The 12,610-nt window shown below is 41.9% G+C and overlaps 1 protein-coding gene across 1 annotated transcript in view; it reads left to right on the forward strand.

Moving 5' to 3' along the window:
- Positions 1-897: 897 nt before the first annotated feature.
- KLF15 (KLF transcription factor 15) overlaps positions 898-12,610 on the forward strand; it is a 31,084-nt gene continuing 19,371 nt past the window's right edge. The window contains exon 1 of the mRNA XM_068253076.1: positions 898-1,044. The gene's annotated coding sequence lies outside the window, so the exon portion shown is untranslated. The remainder of the gene's footprint in view (positions 1,045-12,610) is intronic.

Genomic DNA, 12,610 nt, shown 5'->3' on the forward strand with positions numbered 1-12,610 from the left:
GAAACCCGACCAGTAGCCTATGTCCTGGACTAATTTAAAGATCTCAGGTACCTGATTTATGGGGTCGGAGAGAAATATTATGATATCATCTGCAAAGAGACATTGTTGCACCCCTTTTTCCCCCACTCTTATTCCGGATATTTCTTTTCTCAGCATTCTGGCTAATGGTTCTACTGCTAAGTTGAAAAGAAGGGGAGAGAGGGGGCACCCTTGCCTTGTTCCCTTTTCAAGAGAGAAGGGATTGGAAATATGACTTTGCCCTAATATTTGGGCCTTGGGAGAGTTCCCGTCTGTTTTAAAACAATACTTATTGTTTACGTTTTCAGCTTTACTTCACTCCAAGTTGAAAACAATCTTTATTTATATTATGATTTTGTTTTCCATCTGTGGCCATTTTTCCCCGTGCCTCTATTTCACGCACACAACACCCCTTCTCAGCTCTGGGCCCCCCTGCGGTTGCTGGGTCTGCTCCCCTGTAGTTACGACCCTGTAACAGTTTTTAATATCCATTTAACAGAACACTAAGTTAATTCTGCATGGAAAAGTTTTGTACAAAACACTGCACTTTTTGCCAAATAAATTTGACACAGATAAACCAGATATAAGGCTCTCCTAGCGTCAGTGAAAGCGTTCTTCTTGATGTTTTTCCTTTCAGCCGCAGTGTGTGTCAGGGAAGATGATCCCTAGTCACATGCCTGGGGCTTGCATTAAGGAAACATTCTTTCACATTTCTTGGCTACATAGCCTAGCTATGGTAAAAGGGAGGGCAGTCCAAAACTCCCATTGACGACAAAAGGCCAAGCCACCCCCCTCCAGGCCCTCAGCCAATGAGACACTGAGTTGTGGTCGAGCCTTCTACAAGCCTTCCCTGATCCACACACACAGTCATGTGATGATCTCTAGTAGTATTCCTGAGCTGCAGGCAGACAGTGAGAGGCTGCTGCTGCTGCTGCTACTGTCATTGGCCATCAAGGACAAGCTAAGGGACAAACCCCAAACTTCCCCCTTCACCTTCAGGGATCTGCTGTGTTACTAGAGCAGCAGGTAAGGAACAGCAGGAGGGTGCTTTCTAAAAGAACTGCTGAGCTCTCCCCACTACCATATGGTGACTTCTGCTGCTGGCACATTATAGTGTTTTGGGGAGCCAGTGTTGCATTTCTGTTTATTTTTTATTTTCTATGTATAGAATATGAGAAATGAGTGACATTCTGGCTGTTGTGATGGTACCAGGTGCAGCTGGATTTCTGGGATTTTACAGTTCTACAAAACCTGTATAGGATAGCATTTGACCACATCTGGAAAATGTATACAAGTGTGTGATCTGTGTATAGGTTACTATATATGTGTGCATGTGTGTTGATGTAGAAATCTGCATATATATGTTTGCATCACGAGATATATGCATTAAAAGGTCCCTCTGTAGGACACGTGTACTGCGACGTGGTACTAAGTACAGGCGAGTGGGAGGTTGTTTACCATATCTGAAGCCTATAGATTGCCAGGGGGCAGCGTAGCATTGTATTAAGTGACCTACTTTCTGATTGTGCCAGTTTTTCCAGTATTTCAGTATATCCGGCATACCACTAATGTCACCGCTTCCTTGGTTTATGTATATATTTATAGAGTATGTACATATATTCTGTATACAAACATATAGTCACGTGCTTATACTGCTTACATACTGAACTTATAGTTAATTGTATAAGCAATTGATTGATTATATATTAATTTAATAATGCGTGATTAAAAGCCATCTCTAACTTTGTTATAGTGTAATATATATGTATGTGTATATATATATATATATATATATATATATATATATCAGACAGATAGATGGTAGATATGCAGATTATATTGGGCATTGATGTGTATGATGCATGTGTTATGTTTTAATTATATAGATATAGATTGATAGATATAGATAGATAGATAGATAGATAGATAGATGTGCAGAGTAGCAGATCGATAGATGGTAGATATGGAGACTATATTGTGCATTTATTTATAAATCAATAGTAATCATAATTTATTTGTATGATGCAATATATATATATATATATATATATATATATATATATATATATATATATATATATATATATATATATATAGGATAGATAGATGTGCAGAGTAGCAGATAGATAGATAGATAGATAGATAGATAGATAGATGGTAGCTATACAGGTTATATTGTGCATTTATGATGTATGATGCATGTATTATGTTATAATTTTTTGTGCTTATAGTATAACTGTGTGTGCAATATTTTCACCTTCCTATAGTCATACATTTGTGGAACATATAACATTATCTAAAAAAAAAGACTCAGATAAGATATCCCTGCAGTGGACTCCTACTAACTTTGTAGCTGATCATTTAATATTTACAGCCCACAAAAACTTGTCAGTATTTTTACCTCACAATACCTCAATTTGTATTTAGGTTCATGAGTAGGACTTATTGACCTATATCTATTTAAAACCATTTCAGATTTTTTCAGGACTGGGAGACGCATTCTTTCCCAAACCACCAGGGGGAGCTGTGACATGTAAGCTCCGGTACTTACAAGTTCTGGGTTGGGGTTCTTTGACTGCTCCTTTAAATGGGCTTTATCTATGATGCTACTTTTGCACTGACGCATTGTGTTGCGTCAGACAATATGAATGCACAGCTCACGTGATGCGATTGTATTGTAATGGTGCATCAGCAGTGCGGTACGGCGGAATCTGCTGGAATCACGTAAATCATGTTTTGCGATGCTGGACAACATGCATGTTTACAGTTGCAGTAGAGCATACTTTTCAATTCTTGTATGCTTCACTGCATGCATTGCATCACATACATTATACACAATGCAAATTTTCCCCACTGCTGCGTTGCAATCCTGTTTTTACAGGATGTGCAGTATAACGCACCAGTGTGAACCTAGCCTAATAATATAAGGTGTATATGGGATGAGCCATTGGCCACCCCATTCATGCTCTGGGATTAGTAAGTGTAACATTTTTACCCCATTTCTCCCATGTTTTTTTTACGGATGTTTAACCCTTGCCACCCTCAGAGCCATGGCTGCAGGAATGCATAGCAACCTGCTGGCGGATCTCTAGCAGAGCTGTTATGGAGAACAGAATGTTGACAGTATGAGCTGGAAGGGAGGGGGGAGGGTTACTGTCGGTCATGTTCAGCAGCAGAGGCCAGAGAGAGGGAAGTGGAGAACAGCAGCAAAGCCACTCAATAACAGGTTGTACAATGAGCCATTCACAAACAGTACCAAGGCAAAGGCGCTTTAACCATAACATTGCCACTTATTAACCCTCTCCACGCTGCTGCGCTAGCTTGGGAATACAATATCACATCGGCTGCAGTATTGGTGGTCTGAGGCATGCAGCTTCCATTCTGTGTGATTGTTTACAGTCCGGATCCAGTTTAGAAACAGTCATTAAAGGAACCCGAGGGGTGAGATCTATGGAAGCTGCCATATTTATTTCCTTGTAAACAATACCAGTTGCCTGGCAGCACTGCTGCTCTTTCTGGTCAGTGGGGTCTAAATCACTCACCTGAAACAAGCATACAACTAATCTTATCAGATTTGTCATAGACATCTGATCTGCATGCTTGTTCAGGGTCTGTGGCTTAAAGTATTAGAGGGAGAGGATAAGCAGGACAGCCAGGCAATGTGTATTGTTTAAAAGGAAATAATCGTAATCATAACATTTGTATAGCTAAATATCAGCCTCCATTTCCCTCTCGCCTCAGGTTCCCTTTAAAGCACACCTGAAGTGAGAGGGATATGGAGGCTGCCATATTTACTTCCTTTTAAGCAATGCAGATTGCCTGGCTGTCCTGCTGATCCTCTTCCTACACTCCTTTTAGCCACAGACCCTGCAAAAGCCTGACAATCAGGTGCTTCTCACTGTCTGAGAGGCTGGATTAGCCACATGCTTGTTTCAGGTGTGTGACTCATGCACTACTGCAGCCAAAGATCAGCAGGGCTGCCAGGCATCTACTATTGTTTAAAAGGAAATAAATATGGCAGCCTCCATATCGCTCGCAGTTCAGGTGTACTTTAAGCCTCTGCTAATGCGTCTCATCGTATTTATTCAGTAGATCTGGTGAATCTGGTTTTGTACCTCCAGCCATCTAAGTTATGCATTTGTATTGTGTTCTTTTATTTTGCCTTTGGACAGAGTCAGCGTGAAAATAGAAGATTAGTAGCAAAGAAAATAATCTTGTATTGTTTTCCAGCACAGGAAGAGTTAAGAAACTTCAGTTGTTATCTATGCAAAAGAGCTTCTCTGAGCTCTTCGACCCAACTTCGGTCGAAGACAGTCCTATATTCTGAAGCACTTATACATCAAAGAAACAGTGAGAGACAGCTTCAGATAAGGTTTTACTGCAGGGAAGTTCAAAAGGTCATTAGCTCTGCTCTGTTTTATAGGTTAAAATAGAATATGGTTTGTAAATTGCAAATATGACAGAATGATGCAATGTCATAAAAAAGCTATATACCTGAAAATAAAAACATTATTATTTATATAGCGCCAACATCTTCTGCAGTGTTGTACAGAGTATATTGACTTGTCACTTAACTCTCCTGGAGAGGGGCTCACACTCTAATCCCTACCATATTCATATGTCTATATCATGTGGTGTACTGTATGTATTGTAGTCTAGGGCCAATTTTTAGGGGGAAGCCAATTAGCTTATCTTTATGTTTTTGGTATGTGAGAGGAAACTGGAAGAAACCCACGCAGACAAGGGGAGAACATACAAACTCCTTGCAGATAGTGCCCTATGCTGAGATTCGAACCGGGTACCCAGGACCCGGTACCCAGAGACTTTTTTTTGCTACTAATGTTCTGTTTATTCCATCCTACACATACAATTATATCATCCGTTTTTTTTTTCGGTTCAGTGTCACTTTAAAGTCCCCTTGAAAGTAATTTGCTTCAAACATTGGGCTTGATTCACTAAACTGTGATAAGTCATATCACAGCCATTTTCGCATTTGCGATATCGTTTTGCGTGCAAATTCACAAAAATGCGCAGTTGCGCGCACAAATGAAAATGCGCATGAAATTGGACGTGATATGACTTATCACAGTTTAGTGAATCAAGCCCATTGCCTTCATTTATTTTACTTATTTGTTTTTGATACTTGCAGTTTCTGAGGACTAGGTTCATGCTGTGCTAATTCTAAAACGTCAGAAGATCCTTGAATCATTTTAGTCCATAAACATTGATAAATGGCTCCTTAACACCCCATAATTTCAACTCCTTGTTTTTGCAACCCAGCAGAAGCACTGAGACAGCTTTTTCGGTTTCCAGTAACATTTGCTTGGTGACAACCCATACTTGCAAGGACTTCCACTGCACCGTAGTTGTATTGGCTTTTGCCATTTTTGGTAGCTGATAGGCATGCTGGAACTTGCAGATCTTCAACAGCTGCAAGCTGATAAAGCGAGGTTAAAATAGTCCTTGGTGATAACAATTAGAAACATTCAGTTTCCCAGATTTCCGTGTGCAAAGTATGGAACATTTACTGTTTCTCTGGAACGAAGCATGTGATGCATGCAGCATTTCAAAGTTTGTACAGATGTTCCGCTTGGACTAACAGACCTACATCTGGAGCAGCATGGAGCTCATGCAGCGAAGTGTCAAAAATCTGAACCAGAACCATGAAAATCTTAGAAAAAAAATCATATTTAACTTGAGGTTGTGCTCCGGAGCATATTGGTAGTATCTAGTGAATACTGTCCTCAATAGACCGATGCTGGTGGCAGAAGTTGAATGCCCTCTTAGAAGTAGTAGTAAAAAGTTTGCCACAGGCCTCAAAGCAGGAGGGATTACCTAAAAAATATTCTAGATTGAAGCTGTGGAATGTAAATGCCTGGGGCCTCTGTAGATATTTGTAGCTTAGTAACTACTTAAAGAGAAACTCCGACCAAGAATTGAACTTTATCCCAATCAGTAGCTGATACCCACTTTTACATGAGAAAAATAATGATTTTCACAAACAGACCATCAGGGGGCGCTGTATGACTGATTTTGTGCTGAAACCCCTCCCACAAGAGGCTCTGGTACCGTATGGTACTCTGGGCAAACTGCCACAATGTAACAATGTTCAGACAGGAAATAGCTGCTTACAGCTGTCTGTTAAAGCCAGACCAGCTACATAATCTGCCCACAGTAACAATGTCACCATGTAAAACATGTCAGAATGTGAATCTGGGAGAGGAAAGATTTTACAATGAGCAAACACTGACTAAATCATGTATACATAATTATTGTAAAAATGAAGCACTTTTTTTATTACATTATTTTCACTGGAGTTCCTCTTTAACTAACTTTAACCCTTGTTGGCTCATAAAAACTTAACTGTAAGTCTGATGGTGTAGTTGTAAACAAGTGTTCACTTTCTTCTGAAAGGTACAAAAAAATATACAAACTTTTATCTGATTTCACACACAGAGAGTTATTCAAGGAATGTTTTTCAGAAGTAACGAGGTTAAGCTTTCGATAATCTCCTCCTTGGACTCTGGTGGACTTATCCAATAAAACAATGCAAGGGTCAAACAGCCAAGTTCAAACTGCAGTGCCTCTAGCAATTGTAATCTATCTTCTGCTGCCCAGGTTATAGTAAAGCGAATGCTTGTTGGTTGCTGTGGACTTTTGCTGCTCACACTGTTTCTTGGGTAATTCAGATTTTTCATATACTTGATTCCATCATTTTATGAGACATTTGGAAGTGGCTGTGTTGTGAGCTGGATCTATTGGAAAGTGGCCAGTTTCTTCAGTTGGGTCTATCCAGAAAAGGTGCCTGGAAATTTGGGTGCCCAGTAATGCAGATAGTAAAATATCGGTATTAAATACTGATATTTTACTATGGCCAAACCTAACCCTACTCTCGCACAGAACCTTACCACCGGACGCCTAACCTTAACCCCTTAACCCCCCTGCACCCACTGCCTGACTAATACCTACCCCCCCCCACACACACACTACCTCCCTAATGCCTAAACTAGACCACACACACACACAGACGCACACACACACACACACACACACACACACACACACTGCCTCCCCAATGCCTAAACCGACCCCCCCCCCCCCCACACACACACACTACCTGCCTAAACCCCTACCCCCCTTGCACAACCCGCCTACCTAACGCTTCACCCTTCCCCCCACAAAATACCTACCTAATGCCTAACCCTTAACTCCCCCCCCCCCATACAAAACTATCTACCTAATGCCTGAACACCCTGCTAGCCGCGGTGCAATGCTGAAAAACCCAAAACACATATTCTCCGGCTAAAAATATCGGCAAATTTACAGTCCGGCGCTCAATTCCCAGTATTTTGCATTGGCGCCTATATTGGCGGCGCCCAGTTAGTCCACTTGTTGGATGCGCCATTGTTTACTGCTTCGTCTGCAGTCTTCTACAACATTGTTCGAGGTCTTGCAATACGCGTCGTACAGATCACACTTGGCCAATTTAACAAATTTCTGCTCCTTAAAGCGGAACTGTAAATTCCCTGAAAACCAACTGTTTCACTTACCTGGGGCCTCCCCAAGCCCCCAGAAGCCGTCCTGTCCCGCGCCGGTCCTGCATGATCTTCCGCTCTCCCGCCACGTTGCAGCTTTGTTACCGTCGCCTTACGGCAACTGCGCCTGCGCGGACCATGCTACACGTAGCTTTGTTCACATTGCCGCGCAGGACGCTATTGCGGGCTGGAACGCAAAGAAAGCTTTGTGTAGCCTAGGCCGCACAGGTGCAGTTGCTGTCGACTTCTAAGTCGACGGTAACGAAGCTGCACCGTGGCGGGAGAAGGGAAGATCGTGCAGGACCGGACGGCTGCTGGGGGCTTAGGGAAGCCCCAGGTAAGTGAAACTGTTTGTTTTCAGGGAATTTACAGTTCCGCTTTAATTGCTTATTTAGGCATCATTATGGGAAGATCTTTGGTAACCCAAGACGTTGCTGCAAAATATCGAATCTATTCTATGGCTGTACTGTTATTGAGCTTTGAGAATGAATATCTGTACCGAAAAAGTCTTAGAAGATGCAACACATGAGATGAAGCACATGAGATCAAGTGACCCTAACATGCTTTTCCACATTATCAGTTCCATGCAGACATTACATTTTGTAAAGATTAAGACTTCATATTCTTGATCTCTTAAAGGGAATTTGAAGTGATAGGAATACAGAGGCTGCCATCTTCATTCTCTAATACACAAAGCTGCTGCCTGACTTCTGTTCTGATGCTCTGCTTCTAATACTTTAAATCTCTGGCTCAGAATGAGCATGCAGATGCTTGGGATGTGGAGGCTGCCATATTTATTTCCTTTCCTTTAAAATAATACCAATTATCTGGCTGCCCTGTTGATCTTCCTGGCTTCAGCAGTGTCTGAAACAAGCTGGTAAGTCAGACTACCTGATGTGCACACTACTGTGCTAGTGGCACAGGATCAGTAGGGCAACTGGCAAACTGGCATTGTTAAAAATGAAGTAGATATGGCAGCCTCCATATATCCCTCGCTACATGGTCACATTAAAGCCTCAACTACACGGTACAATTTTCGGTTAGATGAATCTATTAGATCATTTCCAACTGGTTAAATTGGATTACGTTAGATTTTGCAGTCGAATTTTGGTATTTATCAAAGCAAAATCTATGGCAAAATTGATCTGAAACAATTTGGACGTCTACACACAATGCAATTTCTTATTAGATCTATCTAGTAGACCCATCTATCTGATGGAAAATTGCACCGTGTAGATGAGGCTTTAGAAAGAATCATCGAAGAAGGATGACAACATCATGTGACTTTGGATTGGCTGCGCTAGTTGAGTAGAATGTGGAATTGTGTTGGGGAAATCCTATCACTGGAGTCCTTACATAAGTCAGAGTATTATCAACAAGTAGATCAAGATGTACAGGCAAGACAAGTGGAGCAGGGGGAGGTCTGATAAATATTAAACTCATGCTGCACGTTCTATGGTTGTTCGTATATCCTATAGGCTAGCCCTGGCTGTGATGGATTCCCATGTCACTGCTGCGTGCTGTGTGTTCTCCACTTGGACGAAATGCTGGAATTTCAGATGAAAGTCTTCTTCTCTCTGCCGTTGGTGGACTTAGCCAAGTAGAAAAATTTTAATTGCATCCAGAATTCAAATGAAAAAGACATTTGGGATGGTTTAAAAGGAATATTGAACAGTTCCAGCTGGGTATCCACAAATCCTGCTTCTAATTTCTCTATAGCAACTTATCTCTGCAGGACTATTCTGCAGTGTGACAAAAAGAACACTTGTTCCATGGATCTGAGCAGGCCTGTACTGGTTAGATCAGGGGTATCAAACTTAAATACTAAGTGGGCCAAAAATGAACCCTGGGACTGATTCACAGGCAAACCTCAATGTCTACTAACGCCACCTCCCACCTCCCTCCCTTATAAAGTTCCCTGGTGTCTAATGCCCCCCCTTCCCCTATACAGTTCCCTTGGGTCTAATGCCTCCTCCCTCCCCTGTACAGTTTCCTGGTGTTTAGTGCAGATATACAGATAAAAAGAGGGGGTGGGAAGGACAATCAATTGTGTAGTTTGAATTGTAACTGTATAAATGGTGTTAGCACAGAAGTATACTCACAAGAGTGGGTTACCTCCAAGGCAACCACTGTATATGAAAATGGAAAGATTTGCCTGTCCCCAAGTCGCTCTTAGTAGAAAAAGGGAAGAACCCTTCCTCCAAGGGTGGATAGACGTATTTGTCAGGGAACAGAGGTGCCAAAATAGTATAAAATATATTAAGACCAGTTAAAAATGAGGGAGGTAGTTGCCTGGTGTCCAATGCCTCTTCCCTCATCCGTACATTTCCCTGGTATCTAGTGGCCCCCCTTCCCTATACAGTTCCCTGGTGTCTACTGGCCCCCCTCCCCTATAGAGGAGGAGGAGGAAAAGTTAATTAGAAAAAGGCCCTTAGAGGTATAGGCACTTAAAGCAAACCTGTGGGTTCTTAGGTCAAAAATGTAGATACTTACTTCGGCAGAGGAAAGCCTCTAGCTTCCTCCTTCCTGCCGTTCCAGCACTGGGACCCCTGATTTTCACTGTACGCAACTATACGAGAACGAACGCGGTCGTACCACGCATACCCTGGACTGCTCGCACCTCCACAATAGCAAGGAGCCATCGCTCTGCACTAGTGTGCATGGTCATGAGCTGTCTGCACTTGCGCAGTGCAGCTGAGCTCTGTCGACAAGCCCTTGTTGAGGCTTCCCTCTCCTGAAATAAGTACCGAAAATTAGACACTTTTTTTCCCTTCAGGTACACTTTAAAAGTTTGTGCAGAAAAAAAAACAGCTTTCTCTGGTGGGCGGTGCTACAATTTATCCGTCACGTTGCAGGAGAAGTCCTGATTGGCTGACGCGGGATCATGACATACTTGCAGAGCTGCAGCTCTGATTAATGTGTAACACTTCAAAGTCACTGATAACATTCTAACAATGTCTCAGCTCAGGTCAGGAGCAAACACACATATATATATATCACAAAGTGGAGCAGCGGAGTGTATCAGCTGATTCGTTTTTGTTTGTCAAGTTTAAGAGTGAAAAACATTTTCAGCTTGCTAAGAAGGAAACAGGTGCAGCCATTAGCAGCGAGAGAATAACCCCTCACTGGCTAGCTTTAAGCAGAGCTGTAGCATAAACTGTAACAATAGCCAGGGATTTTTCCTAGAAGGCAACCAGCCTTTCCTAGTTTGGACCTAATTTACTTTTAAGAAGACAAGACTGGGACACCTAGGGAAATGTCTATGGCAGAGTTCAAAATAAGAAAAAGGAATGTGCTCATGATTTTTGGCTTACCAGTGTCAAATAACTCTACAGATCGCCTTTTCTCTTTATAATCTCCTAATCGAAATGGTGGCACTCTTTGCAGTGAAGGACATGACCCCACTGGTCATACCTCCCAACTTTTTGAGATGAGAAAGAGGGACACTTAAGCCATGCCCCCGTCACACCACTAGTCTCACATACCATAAAGATTTCATAAGAAAAAAATGTTGTTTTATAATTCAAACCACACTGGTCCTTTCTATCCTGGTTCATGTTCCTTCATAGGAACATTTTAAAATGAGTAATATATCAATTTAAGGGATGGGAATAAAGTTTAGAGTCAATCAAACACATTTTTTAGTAGAGAAATATATATTTTTACATCGAAAGAGGGACAAATTCCTGAAAGAGGGACAAATGAGGAGGAAAGAGGGACAGAGTGACAGGGCTCCCAAACAGGGACAGTTGGGAGCTATGCCACTGGTGAGTAACCCCAGAGGCGTATCTACAGGGTTGCAGGTATGGCATGTGCCACGGGTGCCTCGTTCTGAAGGTGCTGCTCTATAGCATCCTTGGTGTTCTCCATACAGATAGTAGTTCTTATCTGGGGGACATTCTGCTGCATGGTTACATCTTTTAGGGGGGACAAGCTGCCTAACTGTTATTTGGGGGATATTTATGGACAGACCTATTGCGATACTCCATTCTTACAAGTCGTGCTTCACTTCACAGTATGAGAAGATAAGGGGCGCCACATTCATTTTTGCCCAGGACCCCATTTTACCTAAAAGTATCCCTGTTAGGCACCTGTATTTTTTGCTGCCTGCTGTGACTTAAAGGACACCTGAAGTGAGAGGGATATGGAGGCTGCCATATTTATTTCTTTTTAAGCAACACCAGTTGCCTGGCAGTCCTGCTGATCCACTGCCTCTAATACTTTTAGCCATAGACCCTGAACAAGACTTCAACAGATCAGGTGTTTCTGACATTTTTGTCAAATCTGACGAGACTAGCTGCATGCTTGTTTCTGGTGTGATTCAGACACACCACTGCCAAATAGACCAGCAGGGCTGCCAGGCAACTAGTATTTTGTAAAAGGGAATAAAAATGGCAGCTTCCATATACTTCTCGCTTCAGGTTCCGTCCAAGCAGTATGTTGCCAGTGCTTATGGGCCCTAAATGATCTGTAATGATTGTTTTGGGTAACAAATTGTGCAAGTGGGTAAATACTGTAATAAATATGAGCTCTGTAAAATTTCTGCGAAAGATGTCAGTGCTATATAAATATACAATAATTATAATAATAGATTAAGTGTTGGCTAAGATTAATGGTTGGCGTACCAATATGGCTATAGTGTTAGACAATTGCCAGACTTTCTCCCTCTCTTTTGCATTTATTTGCGCATTTGATTGCACTAACAGCATTTTATACCTGACTTCCAAGTCCAAACAGAACACACCACATTTTCTTGCTGTTTATAAAAGAAAAAAGAAAGTGTTTCATAACTGACATAAGAGCTATGTTATGCAGCGGTTTAGATGCAATTAGCATTTATCACATTCCTTTTTAAGTTGACCTTACATTGTACAGGTCGCATTGGCCCTGGAAGCAATAGGGTTAACCCTGGTATATAATCCTCCATTGACTATTCATGTCAGCAAGCCACTGAGCAGTACAAGGAATTGAGGCCTATGCTGGAGGCAACATGACTGGGGTTTTCATATGTGCACAGTCACGGCCCTCATGTGATGGGGGGATGACTGTTACCCTTG

Source organism: Hyperolius riggenbachi, chromosome 9 (genome assembly GCF_040937935.1).
Source record: "Hyperolius riggenbachi isolate aHypRig1 chromosome 9, aHypRig1.pri, whole genome shotgun sequence".
Classification (NCBI taxonomy): domain Eukaryota; kingdom Metazoa; phylum Chordata; class Amphibia; order Anura; family Hyperoliidae; genus Hyperolius; species Hyperolius riggenbachi.